At 36.4% G+C, this 13,878-nt stretch overlaps 1 protein-coding gene across 6 annotated transcripts in view; it reads left to right on the top strand.

Moving 5' to 3' along the window:
• Positions 1–13,641, top strand: part of LOC131483416 (coiled-coil domain-containing protein 7-like) — a 282,146-nt gene extending 268,505 nt beyond the window's left edge. For all 6 annotated transcript variants that reach the window (XR_009247653.1, XR_009247654.1, XR_009247648.1 and 3 more), the window contains one exon: positions 13,552–13,641. The gene's annotated coding sequence lies outside the window, so the exon portion shown is untranslated. The remainder of the gene's footprint in view (positions 1–13,551) is intronic.
• Positions 13,642–13,878: the final 237 nt, after the last annotated feature.

The raw sequence follows: 13,878 nt of genomic DNA, 5'->3' as shown, positions 1-13,878 counted from the left end.
ATTGAGATTGCATGGAATGTGTAGATTGCTTTGGGTAGTATTGACATTTTAACAATACTTATTCTTCCAATCCATGAGCATGGAATGTTTTTTTCATTTATTTGTGTTTTCTTCAGTTTCCTTCATAAGTTTTCTATAGTTTTTCAGCATACAGAGCCTTTGCTTCTTTGGTTAGGTTTATTCCCAGGTATTTTATGGTTCCTGGTGCAATTGTAAATGGATCAGCTTCTTTATTTCTCTTTCTAAAGCTTCATTACTGGTGTGTAGAAATGCAACCTATTTCTGTACTTTTTGATTTTCCATGTAGACTATCATGTCATCTGTGAAAAGTGAAAAGTTTACTTCTTATTTTCCAATTTTGCTGCCTTTGATTTCATTTTGTTGTCTTATTGCTGAAGTTAGGACTTCCAAACTATGTTAAACAACAGTGGTGAGAGTGAACATCCCTGTTGTGTTCCTGATCTCAGGGGGAAAGTTCTCAGTTTTTTCCCATTGAGGATGATATTAGCTGTGGGCTTTTCATATATGGCTTTTATGATGTTAAGGTATGTTCCTTCTATCCCAACTTTCTTGAGGGTTTTTATTAAGAAAGGATGCTGTATTTTGTCAAATGCTTTTTCTGCATCTATTGACAGATCATATAGTTTTTATCCTTTCTTCTATTAATTTGATGTATGAATTGATTGAATTGCAAATATTGAACCAGCCCTACAGCCCAGTAATGAATCCCATTTGATCATGGTGAATAATTCTTTTAATATACTGTCGAATTCGATTTGCTAGTATCCTGTAGAGAATTTTTGCATCCATGTTCATCAGAGATATTGGCCTATAATTCTCCTTTTTTTGTGGTGTCTCTGTCTGGTTTGGGAATCAAGGTATGCTGGCTTCATAGAATGAGTCCAGAAACTTTTCTTCCATTTCTATTTTTGGAATAGCTTGAGAAGGATAGGTATTAACTCTGCTTTAAATGTCTGGTAGAATTTCCCAGGGATGCCATCTAGTCCACGACTCTTGTTTGTAGGGAAATTTTTGATAACAGATTCAATTTCTTCACTAATTATGGGTGTGTTCAAATTTTCTATTTCTTCCTGTTTGAGTTTTGGTAGTGTGTGGGTGTTTAGGAATTTGTCCATTTCTTCCAGATTGTCCTGTTTGTTGGCATATAATTTTTCATAGTATTCTCTGGTAATTCCTTGTATTTCTGAGGGATTGATTGTGATAAATCCATTTTCATGATTTTATCTGTTTGGGTCCTCTATCTTTTTGAGAAGTTGGGGTAGGAGTTTATCAATTTTGTTTAATTTTTCAAAAAAACAACTCTTAGTTTCATTGATCTTTTCTTTTTCTTGGATTCGATATTGTTTATTTCTCCTCTGACCATTATTTCTCTTCTTCTGCTGGGTTTGGGGTTTCTTTGTTATTCTACTTCTAATTCCTTTAGGTGTGCTGTTAGATTTTGTATTTGGGATTTTCTTGTTTCTTGAGACAGGCCTGGATTGAAGTGTATTTTCCTCTTAGGACTGCTTTGCTGCATCCCAAAAGGTTGGATTGTTGTGTTTCATTTTCATTTGTTTTCATATATTTTTGACTTTTCTCTTTAATTGCCTAGTTGACCAGCTCGTTATTTACTAAGATGTTCTTTAACCTCCATGAATTTAGAGGTTTTCCAAACTTCTTCCTGTGGTTGATTTTAAGTTTCTTAGCATTGAGATCTGAAAGTGTGCATGGTGTGATCTCAATTCTTTTGTATTTATTGAGGACTATTTTGTGAACCAGTATGTGATCTGTCTTGGAGAATGTTCTGTGTGCACTTGAGAAGAATGTATATTCTGATGCTTTTGGATGAAAAGTTCTAGTATATCTGTCAAGTCCATCTGGTCCAGTGTATCATTCATGGCCATTGTTTCTGTATTGATTTTCTGTGTAGATGATCTGTACATTGTAGTAAGTGGAGTATTAATGTTCCCTGCAATTACCACATTCTTATCAATAAGGTTGCTTATGTTTGTGATTAATTGTTTTATATATTTGGGGGCTCCAATATTCAGCACATAGACATTTATAATTGTTAGCTCTTCCTGATGGGTAGACCCTGTAATTATTATATAATGCCCTTCCTCATCTCTTGTTACAGCCTTTAATTTAAAGTCTAGTTTGTTTGATATAAGTATGGCTAGTCCAAGCTTTCTTTTGACTTCCAGTAGCATGATAGATAGTTCTCCATCCCCTCACTTTCAATCTGAAGGTGTCCTCAGGCCTGAAATGAGTCTCTTGTAGACAGCAAATAGGTCTTGTTTGTTATCCATTCCAATACCTTATGTCTTTTGATGGAGGATTTAGTCCATTTTCATTCAGTGTTATTATTGAAAGATATGTGTTTAGCATCATTGTGTTATCTGTAGGTTTCGTGCTTATAGTGATGTCTCTGCTACTTTGTGGTCCTTGCAACATTCCACTCACAGAGTCCCCCTTAGGATCTCTTGTAGGACTGGTTTAGTGGTAATGAATTCATTCAGTTTTTTTTATTGTTTTTTTTGTTGTTGTTGTTGTTTTGGGGAAAGCCTTTATCTCTCCTTTTATTCTGAATGACAGGCTTGCTGGATAAAGGATTCTTGGCTGCATGTTTTTCTTATTCAGCACATTGAAAATTTTTGTCACTCCTTTCTGGGCTGCCAAATTTCAGTATATGGGTCTGCTACTACCCTTATGTGTCTACCCTTGCAGGTTAAGTCCTGTTTATCCTTAGCTGCTTTCAGAATTCTCTCTTTACCCTTGTATTTTGCCAGTTTCACTATGATATGTAGTGTAGACTATCAATTTAAATTATGTCTGAAGGGAGTTCTCTGTGCCTCCTGGATTTCAATGTCTGTTTCAGATGTGATTTGTGCAAGTACACCTTCAGCCCTTTTCTCTTCTTCTTCAGGAACTCCTATGATATGGATATTGTTCCGTTTCATTGAGTCACTTAGCTCTCTAATTCTCCCCTCGTGGTTCAGTGTTTTTTCTCTCTCTTTTTCTTAGCTTCATCTTTTTCCATTCACTTAATTTCCCCTCTGCCTCCCCAATCCTTACTGTCACTGCCTCTAGTTTATTTTACACCTCATTTACAGCATTTTTTAATTCATCATGTCTATTATTTAGTTCCTTGATCTCTGCAGCAATAGATTCTCTGCTGTCTTCTATACTGTTTTCAAGCCCAACGATTAATCTTATGACTATTATTCTAAATTCTCCTTCAGTTATATTGTTTACATGTGTTTTGATCAATTCTTTATCTCTCATTTCTTTCTGGAATTTCTTTTGAGGAGAATTCTTCTGTGTCATCATTTTGGCTAGTTTTCTGTCCCTTATTTATTTTAAAATCTTGTTATGTGCCCTGCACCTATGAGCACTAGTATATTAAAGAGAGGTCATACACTGTCCAGGGCCTAGCCCTTCAGGAGGTGGTTTTTGGAGAGTGTTACTTGCTCTCTATTGTTGTGACTTTGATTACTTTATCTCCCTACCATGTTTTGGACCCTCCCCCAGGTATGCTTTGATTTTTTCATTGAAAGCCCTGGAAAGGAAAACAAACAACAAAAAACAAACAGAAAACAAAAACAAGCAAATGCACAAATAAACAAACAAAAAACAAAACAAAAAACCCCCAGAAACACCAGCTACAAGTAAACAACAGGGTGGAGGAAGTGCTGCTGGAAGAGGCCTTATCTTATACAAAGAGAGAAATGACAGGGACTGGGGAAAAGAAAAGAAAATAAAATTAACCAGACAGAGAAACTATAGGGCTTAATCCAGAGAGAGAGAAAGGAAAATAAGGAAGGAGGTGTAGAACATGTATCAAGAGAATAGATTACATATGCCTGCTTAAACAAACAACCAGTGTAACCAGTCTAGAGGAAAAAAGAGATAAGAACAAGAAACAGAGGGTTGAATACATATATATAATAAGAATTGTCTGAGGATTAAATAAGGCGGTGCAACAGCGTTGGTCTGGACTAGGGGATATCTGGTTTGTCAGTGTCAATCTCGCTCTTGTAGATAAGCAGTCATCAGGCATGGGGCAGAGTGATTTGGTGTAGGCAGGTCCTGCCTCTCCTGTGGGCCCCCTATCCATTTCCTGAAGCCCAGCCTTGTTGGTGATGGGGAGAAAAATGGTGATGCTCCAGTCTCTTCTCCGTGGACCAGGTGTCCCAAACCACTCTGTACAAGCCATCTTCACTGTGCAACAGTCACAAACGAGGTGGTTTGTCCCACTCCATGACTCCCATGCCTCCCTGGAACTTGGCTGGGATTTAATCCCCGATGTCTTAAAGATTCCTGCTCCATTTTTCCTAGTTCCAGGGAAGAGCTATTCTGCTGGCTTACAGTGGCCTGCATGCAATTGTCCCTTTCCACCATCTCCTGCACCTCCCTGGTGCTCGGCTGTGACTTAAACCCTGATGTCTTTAAGGTTCTTACTCCATCTGCCCATGTTTTGGGGGAAGTGCTGCTCCTTTGAGCGGATATATGCCTTCTTCCCAGAACACTCCAGGGAGGGGATTGCTTTCTCCCACTACAGACTGAATCTCTGAACTAGTTACAGAGCCTGGGGCTGGCTCCCCTTCTCCCCACGTGCGAGAACTGGACAGCCAGCCCCAGTCCAAAGAGAGCCTTGCAGTTAGAGATTGGATCTTTCTCTGTCCCAGTCCATGTTTTTCTCTTGTCCAGATACCATCCTACATTTCCCCAGCCTCTCTTTCTCTTCCCTTTGTCTCTCCACAGAAGGGGATCCCTCCCCTTTGTTCATTTTATCCCTCCCAGTTTGCAATCATGAACCTATGGCCCGTCAGATTGTCCTGGTGGGTCCCTAGAAGCATCTCTATCACTTTGCCACCCAGACTCTTGGAGTTCATAGTCCTTTGGCCTCAACTCTGCTTTGAGAGAGGAAGGAACTTTGGATCCTCCTACTTCTCTGCCATGTTGGCCCCTCCTCCTCCTATTTTTTATTTTTAAAGTGATCTCTACCCTCCACATGGGATTCAAACTCATGATCTTGAGATCAGATTCACATACTTTACTGCCTGAGCCAGCCACGTGTCCCCTTTATGATAATTGCTCTAAAATCTGCATTAAGCATGTTATTATATCTGTTTTACTTAGATTTCTGGACGTGGCCTTATCTTGTTCTTTCATTTAGTATAAATTCCCATGTCTTCTCATTTTCTCTAAATTTTTATCTAAATTTATGTCTGTTCTCTGTGTTGGAAAAGCCAGTTATATCTTCTGCTCCTGAAAATACTGGCCTTATGAAGAAGAGGTCATGTAGTGCCCAGGGCCTCACACTTCAGGGAGTGCCTACACTGTGTGTTGTGTGTTCTCTGGTGTTGTGTTTTGGCTGCTCTATCCTTCAGGCAAGTTATCTGCAGAGGTTCTCCTTGCCTGCTGTGGGCAGTGTTTGGCACCTGGCCTGAAAGTGGTGAGTTTTAACCAGGCATGCTCTTGTCTGTTTGTGAAATGAGACCTGTCATTACCTCCACTGGAACTGAGGCCCTGTGAAACTCTGCAGTTGGGAGAAATGGAATGGGCAGGGGTTTGTGCTGGTCTTGTTGGGGAGGGGCCCACCATGCTGGGACTGAGGTAAGCATGACTGAGTGGGCAATTACAATGAAGTGTGGGGGGATGGTGGTTATTGTAAGGAAGTTAGGCAGACTTTGTCTGCATTGCACTGCTTCCTGCAAGTGGTTCTGTGTTTATCCAGAGCGGTGGGGAGGGAAATGGCACAGGGTAGCTCCTTTGTTCCTAGAGTGGTGTCTCTGTGAATTCTGCCTCTCAGGGACATGCTTTGAGAAGAGCAAATAATCTCCCTACTGGGTACTCCCAGGCACTCTTCAAATCTCTATATCCATGCTGTATGCCTTCTGGTTTTTTGCCTGCCTTCTCTCTAAGAGCAGCACAGTGCTCTCCAGGGTCTGTCCCAGGCAAACCCACTGACCTTTAATACTCCAGACTTTAAACCTCCCTGATTGCAAGAACTCATGAAATTCAGCCTCTTGTTTTCCAACCCAATGGCTATGGGGACCGGTTCTCTTTGTGCATTTCCCTGTGTGCTTCTCTCTCTCTCTTTCAACCCTTCTCTGTAAGCATGGCTATCTCTCTTCTGCAGCAGCCCCTAGGAACCATTTTGCCCTTAGATCACATCTCTGCACTTCCTACCTTCTTTCATGTGGCTTCTTCTCCCCCCTTTAGTTTTGGAGTTTGTTCTGTTAGTCTTAGGCCAATTTATGTGGCATTTAGGATGATTTCATAATTTCCTAGTTGTATTTATGGGATGAGGTGAGCCTAGGGTCCTCCTACTCTGCTACAATTTTCCTGTCTCTATTCTATTTGTCTATGTATCTTTATGCCACGAGCAAACTATTTTGATTACTTTTGCTTTGTAATAAGTTTTAAAATTAGGAAATGTTAGACCTCTAAGTTTGTTATTATTTCTTTGAGATTCTGTATAAATTTTAGGATGAATTTTTAAATTTCTATCTCTACAAAAAATGCACATAAAATTTTTTTAAGGATTACACTGTATCTATAGATTGCCTTAGGCAGTACGAATGTTTTAACAATATTAATTTATCTAGTCCATAAACATAAGATGTCTTCCATTTATTTGTGTTGTCTTTTATTTTTTTCAGTAGTGTTTTATAGTTTTCAGTGTACATATATTTTGCCTCCTTGGTTAAATTTATTCCTACTTATTTTATTATTGTTGATGGACTTATTTTTCTTTTTAGTTTACTTTTCATATTTTACATTGATAGAGTATAGAAATGTACAGTTTTGGTACTGTGATTTTGTATCCTGAACTTTTGCTGAATTCATTCATTAATTCTAATACATTTTATATGACCCTTTAGGGTTTTCTATGTATAAGATAGGGTTTTCTATGTATAAAGATAATAAATAACAGATAACAGGTTATCTGTGAACAGAAATAATTTTACTTCTTTCTGTATAAATTTTATTTATTTATTTATTTATTTATTTACTCACTCACTCACTCACTCACTCACCTGCTATGGTTAGAACTTCTAGTACTGTTGAATAGAAATAGTGAATGTTCATCTTTCCTTTTTTCTTATCTCAGAGGAAAAATGTTTGGTCTTTTACTTTAATAATGAGAGGATGTTGAATTTTTTCACATGCTGTTTCTGCTTCAGTTGAGATGGTCGTGTGTGTGCGTGCGTGTGTTTGTGTGTTTTAATGCTGTTAATATTAGCACATGACATTAATTGATTTTCATATATTGATTCATCCTTGCATTTCAGGAAAAAAGTCCCACTTAGCTCTGAGTTTAATCCTTTCAACAAGCTCTTTAATTCTGTTTGCTAGTATATTGTTAAGGATTTTTTATGTATGTTTATCAGGGATACTGGCCTGTAAGTTTCTTTTCATGTAGTGTGTTTGACTTTGGTATAAGATAGTGCTAGCCTTATTACATGAGTTTGGAAGTGTTGTCTTTCATTCAGTTATTTGGATCAGTTTGAGGAGGATATGTGTTAAATTATCTTTAAATACGTGGTAGAATTCTCCAGTGGAGCTATCTGATCTTGGTCTTTAATTTGTTGGGAGGTTTTTGATTACTGATTTTATCTGTTTACTACTTATTACTACTTATTTTGGATTTTCTGTTTATTCATGATTCAGATGGTATGTTGTGTAGTTCTTGGCATGGAATTGTTTGTAATGTTCTCTTATAATCCTTTTTATTCTTGTGGTATCAGTTGTAATATACCTTCTTTCATTTTTTATATAATTATTTGAATCTTGTTCCTTTTCATCCTAGCTAATCTAGCTATATGTTTCATTTTTTTTTTTATTTTTTCAACGAACCAATTCTTGGTTTCATTGATTTTCTTTATTGTTTTCCTCTTCTCCATTTCATTATCTCTGCTCTAATATTTATTATTTTGCTTATTCTGATAGCTCTGGATTTTTTTCTTCTTTTGCTAGTTCATCGAGGTGTGAAGCTAGATTGTTTTTTTGGGGGGAATGTTTCTTCCTTTTTTTAAGTTTATTTATTTATTTTGAGAGACAGAGAGAGCTAGCAGGGGAGAGGCAGAGAGAGAGGTAGAGAGAGAATCCCAGGCACTGACAAGTAAGGAGCCTGATGCGGGGCTGGATGCAAGGCTGGATGTGGGGCTGGATGTGGGGCTCAAACTCACCACCTGTGATAGATCATGACCTGAGGTGACACCAAGAGTTGGACGCTTAACCGACTGAACTACCCAGGCTCCCCTCTTACTTTTTAATGTAAGTGTTCACAGTTATAAATTTGCCTTTGAAACTACTTCCACTACATTGCATACATCTTGGATGTTAGGTTTTCATTTTCCATATCTCAAGATATTTTCTAATTTTCCTTATGATTTCTGGTTTGACCCCTTGGTTTTTTAAGAATGTATTTTAAATTTTCAATATATGTGTGGATTTCTCAGTGTTTCTGCTACTGTTGATTTTTAGTTTCTTTTCATTGTGATCAGAAAAGTTACTTTGCATGATCTCAGTCTTTCAAATTTTGTTAAGACTTGCCTGTGGCCAACATGTGGTCTATCCTGGAGAATGTTCCCTGTACACTTGAGAAAAATGTGTATTCTGCTATTGTTGGAGATTTCTACATATATCTGTAATGTCCAACTTGTCTGTAGTGTTTTTCAAGTACTCTGATTTCCTTATTGTTCTTTCCATTATTTGAAAGTGGGGTATTGAAGTGTATTACAATTTTTGTTTTATTTCCTATTTTTTATTCATTCTGATTAATGTTCGCTTCATATATTTAGAAGTTTCATGTATTGTGCATAGATATTTATTATTGTTATTATTCTTGAAGAATTAACTTTTTATTATCAGATGTCTTAATTTGTCTTTTGTAATAGTTTTTTTTTTTTAATGTTTATTTTTGAGAGAGAGAGAGACAGACAGAGAATGAGTGGCGGAGGGGCAGAGAGAGAGGGAGACACAGAATCTGAAGCAGGCTCCAGGCTCTGAGTTGTTAGCATAGAGCCTGACTCAGGGCTTGAACCCATGAACTGTGAGATCATGACCTGATCCTGAGTTGGATGCCCAACCAACTGAGCCACCTAGGCACCTCTCTTTTGTAATAGTTTTTGACTAAAAGTCTCATTTGCCTGTTAATAGTATAGCTACCTCTGCTCTCTTTTGGTTACCATTTACATGGAATATCTGTTTCCATCCTTTCACTTTCACTCTTAGATCTACAGCCTCTTATGGACACCATATATGTGAGTCTTGGTTTGTTTTAGTTTGATTTTATACATACATCTACTCTGTATCTTTTGATTTGGAAGTTTAACCCATTTACTTTGGTAGGTTGTGTTTTTCTAAAAATTCATGCATTTATTTTAGGCTATTCAGTTAGATGGTATACAATTGGATAGGGAAAGACACTATTGCCATTTTGTTAACTGTTTTCTGTATCATGCATATTTTTGCTTCTTTTTTCCTATCTTACTGTCTCCCTTTGTATTTGATTATTTTTTTTTATAATGACAGGCTTTGCTTTCTTTCTAATTAACTTTTGTGTACTGTATGAGTCTGTTCAGGCTGCCATAACTAAATACCATAGACAGGGTCACTTAAAAAAGTAACTTATTTCTTACAGTTCTGGAGGAGGAAGTCCAAGATCAAGGTGCTGGTAAGATAGATTTCATTCACCTCTTCTCTTGGCTCAGGAGTGTTCACCATTTTCTGTGTACTCATATAATCTTTTCTTTGTGCACACATGGAAAGAGTGAGAGGGCACAAGCATGCATATGTGCACACTCTCTGGTGTCTCTTCTTATTAAGATGTTAATGCTGTTAGCTGAAGACTTTACCTTTGAGTTATCACTAACCTTAATTACTTTCCTAAGCCCTATCTCCAAAGCATCACATTGGGGTTAGGGCTGCAACACTGAGTTTGGGAGGATATGAACATTCATTACATAACATGTATATTCTACAAATGTTTTATTTGTGGTTACCATGGATTACATTGAACGTCTTAAAGTTAAAGCAATTTATTTTAATCACATACATACTTCAGTCATACAACTGTTCTCCTTTAATGTTCCTCCCCTGACTTTATTTATTGATATCACAAATTACATCTTTAAATATTGTGTGCCCATTAGCATAGGTTTATAGTTATTTTTATGCTTTTCTCTAAATTCTATATAAGAATTAAAAGTTAAGTTATGCATCAAAATTTAAATAACATAGGTGTCTACATTTGTCCATACATTTATCTTAACCACAAAAATATATTATTATATAGCTTTGTGGTGCCATTTAATGTCCTCTCATTTCAACTTGAAATACTTCCCTTTAACATTTCTGTTTGGGTAGGTCTAGTGCTAGGAACTTCTTCAGTTTTTGCTATCTGGTTAAGTCTTAATTTTCCCTTCATTTTTGAAGGACAGTTTTGCCAAATATAGTATGCTTGGTTGACAGTATTTTCTTTTGGCACTTTTAATATGTTATCCCAATGTCTTCTGGCCTACAAGGTTCTTGCTGAGAAATCTACTGGTGTAAAGTTATAGAGGCTTCCTTGTATGTAGCAAATTGTTTTTCTTTTGCTGCTTTTAAGATTCTTTCTTTGTGTTTGTCTTTTTTTTAATATGAAATTTATGTCAAATTGGTTTTCATACAACACCCAGTGCTCATCCCAACAGGTGCCCTCCTCAGTACCCATCCCCTGTCCCCCATCAACGCTCAGTTTGTTCTCAGTTTTTAAGAGTCTCTTATGTTTTGGCTCCTCCTTCTCTAATCTTTTTTTTCCTTTCCCTCCCCCACGGTATTCTGTTAAGTTTCTCAGGATCCACATAAAAGTGAAAACATATGGTATCTGTCTTTCTCTGTATGACCTATTTCACTTAACATAACACTCTCCAGTTGCATCCACGTTGCTACATATTTCATTCTTTCTCATTGCCATGTAGTATTCCATTGTGTATATAAGCCACAATTTCTTTATCCATTCATCAGTTGATGGACATTTAGGCTCTTTCCATAATTTGGCCATTGTTGAAAGTGCTGCTATAAACATTGGGGTACAAGTGCCCCTATGCATCAGCACTCCTGTATCCCTTGGGTAAATTCCTAACAGTGCTATTGCTGGGTCATAGGGTAGATCTATTTTTAATTTTTTGAGGAACCTCCATACTGTTTTCCAGAGTGGCTGCACCAGTTTGCATTCCCACCAACAGTGCAAGATGATTCCCATTTCTCCACATCCTTGGTAGCATCTATAGTCTCCTGATTTGTTCATTTTAGTCACTCTGGCGTGAGGTGTTATCTGAGTGTGGTTTTGATTTGTATTTCCCTGATGATGCATCACGTTGAGCATCTTTTCATGTGTTTGTCTTTTAACAGTTTGTAATGTGTTTCAGTGTTGGTCTTTTGGGTTTTTCCTAGTTAGAGTTCATTCAGCTGGTTGAATTTGTACATCCATTTCTTTTCTCAAATTTGGGATTTTTTTGGTCATTATTTCTTCAAATAAAGTCTCTGCTCCTTATTCCCTCTCTTCCACTCTGGGATTTCTATATTGTGTATCTTGGTCAACTTGATAGTGTCTGGTAAATCCTTTATGGTTTCTTCACCTTTTTTTTCTCCTTACTCCAGAAATTTCAAGTGACTTGTCTTCCAGGTTTCTATTCTTTTTCTTCCTGAGAAAATTTGTTATTGAACACCTTTAGTGAATTTTTCAATTCAGTTATTGTATTGCTCAGCTCCAGAATTTTTAAAAACAGTTTCTATACCTTTGTTGATATTTTTTCCAAGTTTTTTGTTTAAATTCCAGTTAGTTAACATTAAATGTAATATTAGTTTTATGTGTAGAATTTAGTGATTCAACATTTACATACAACACCTGGTGCTCATCACAACAAATATACTTCTTAATCCCCATCATCTATTTAATACATCTTCCCCCTACTCACCTCCCCTCTGATAACCCTCTGGTTTGTTCTCTATGGTTAAGACTCTGTTTCTTGATTTTCCTCTCTTTTATTCCCTATGTGTATTTTTTCTGTTTCTTAAATTTTACATATGAGTGAAATCATATGGTATTTGTCTTTCTTTGACTGACTTATTTCACTTAGCATAATATTCTCTAGCCTCCATCCATGTCATTGAAATGGAAAGATTTCATTCTTTTTTATGGTTGAATAATATTCCATTATATATATGCATATATATGTATATATATTCCATTATAATTCCATTATAATATATGTGTATTCCACATATATGTTATATATATATATATATATATATATATATATATATATAACGGAATATTATATATATACATACCACATAATCTTTATCCATTCATCAGTAGATGGACATTTGGGCTCTTTCTGTAATTTGGCTGTTGTTGATAATGCTGCTATTTAAATTTTATTCAGGCATCATATTCCTTATTTCATTAAGACATGTTTTTATTGTTGTTTGTTTGTTGTGGTATGTCTTGTCATTTTTTGTTGAGATTTATGATTTTGAAAGCACAGCATCTCTCTCAGTATTTACAAACTGGCTTCATGCAGGGAAATACTTTGACAAATCAGCCTTGCAGAGAGGTTCTGAGACTTCTCAAACCTTTTCTGGGGAATGTGTATTCTCTGGGCTTGTGTATGCTCTTTTATTCATGGCTGCTTTTAACTCTCATAATTTCCCTAAGAGGGTCTCCCCTATTTCTTCCCAGGAGTTTTTGGTTTTGGTTCCTGTAGTATTTTTCTGCCTGTAATCTCTTGCTCTTCTGTCATGTGCAGAATTACATACATCCTATACCTTTAATGTGCCATGGTACTCACCTTTGTTTTCAGCAGCTTCCAACCTGGTATTTATCTATGCAGCTGTTTCCATCAGTGTTTCAAGTCAGGCAAGATCGAAACCAGTAACTCAGGTGCTCCCAGATTTTCCACAAAGTTAGATACAAGTTCCACCTTTTTCTTTTCATCCCAAGAGAGAAGCTGGAAATTGGGAGCCTTCCCTGTGATTGTGGCATGCCACACCAGGGAAAGGGTGCATCTAAAGTGGGCAAAATGCCATAATCCTTTTTATTCTTTTTGGTGCAGTTTTTCTTGGTAAGTAATTCACTTGGGCAAAGCAGCTTCAAACTGGTTTTTAGAGTTCTTTAAAAGGTGTTTTGGTTTGTACACTGTTGCTAACTCAGTGTTTTGGGGGGGGAATGAAGGCCTGGACCTTACTAGTCCTCCATCTTGCTGATGTCTTGTCCTATAATTAAATTTTAACTTAAGCATAAAATGCCTAACAGATATTAACATAAAGTGCATTTGATGCCAAAGATTATTAATGAAATTATGAGATAGTTTTAATACATATATATTAAAATTCTCCTATTTTCATATCAGATCTGACATTATGGCAATTTATTTATAACTTTATAGAAATGAGGATAAATTCTGCTTTATACTTGTTATAAACTTGAAAGTTAGGGGTTTCATATCAGATCTGTTTCTATATTTATTCAACTAAATGTGTCTCTTTATGTAGCTCAGGTTGAAGTACCAGATGGAAATCTTGTGCTTGATGAAAACCAAGATTCAATATCAAAAACACAAATGCAAGTAAAGAAATAGAGAACACCCAAAGGGGAAAGAAACATTAGTAAGTACAATTAAAGATAACTTTAAATTATTTTAATTAAACTCAGTAGAAGATTTTTTCCCTTTGGTTCATGAGTATATGTTTCAGATCATATTTTATGGGACATTTGTAGTTCCTTTGACCTTAATTGTAAATACCCTAAGATAATTAGAGAACAAAAGTCAAATTTTTCATAACTTTCATTGGTATTTCTGGTTGTAATATTATTTCACA

Source organism: Neofelis nebulosa, chromosome 8, assembly GCF_028018385.1.
Source record: "Neofelis nebulosa isolate mNeoNeb1 chromosome 8, mNeoNeb1.pri, whole genome shotgun sequence".
Lineage (NCBI taxonomy): Eukaryota > Metazoa > Chordata > Mammalia > Carnivora > Felidae > Neofelis > Neofelis nebulosa.
Note: the sequence above shows the minus strand (reverse complement) of the source record. Positions and strands in the feature narration are given on the sequence as shown.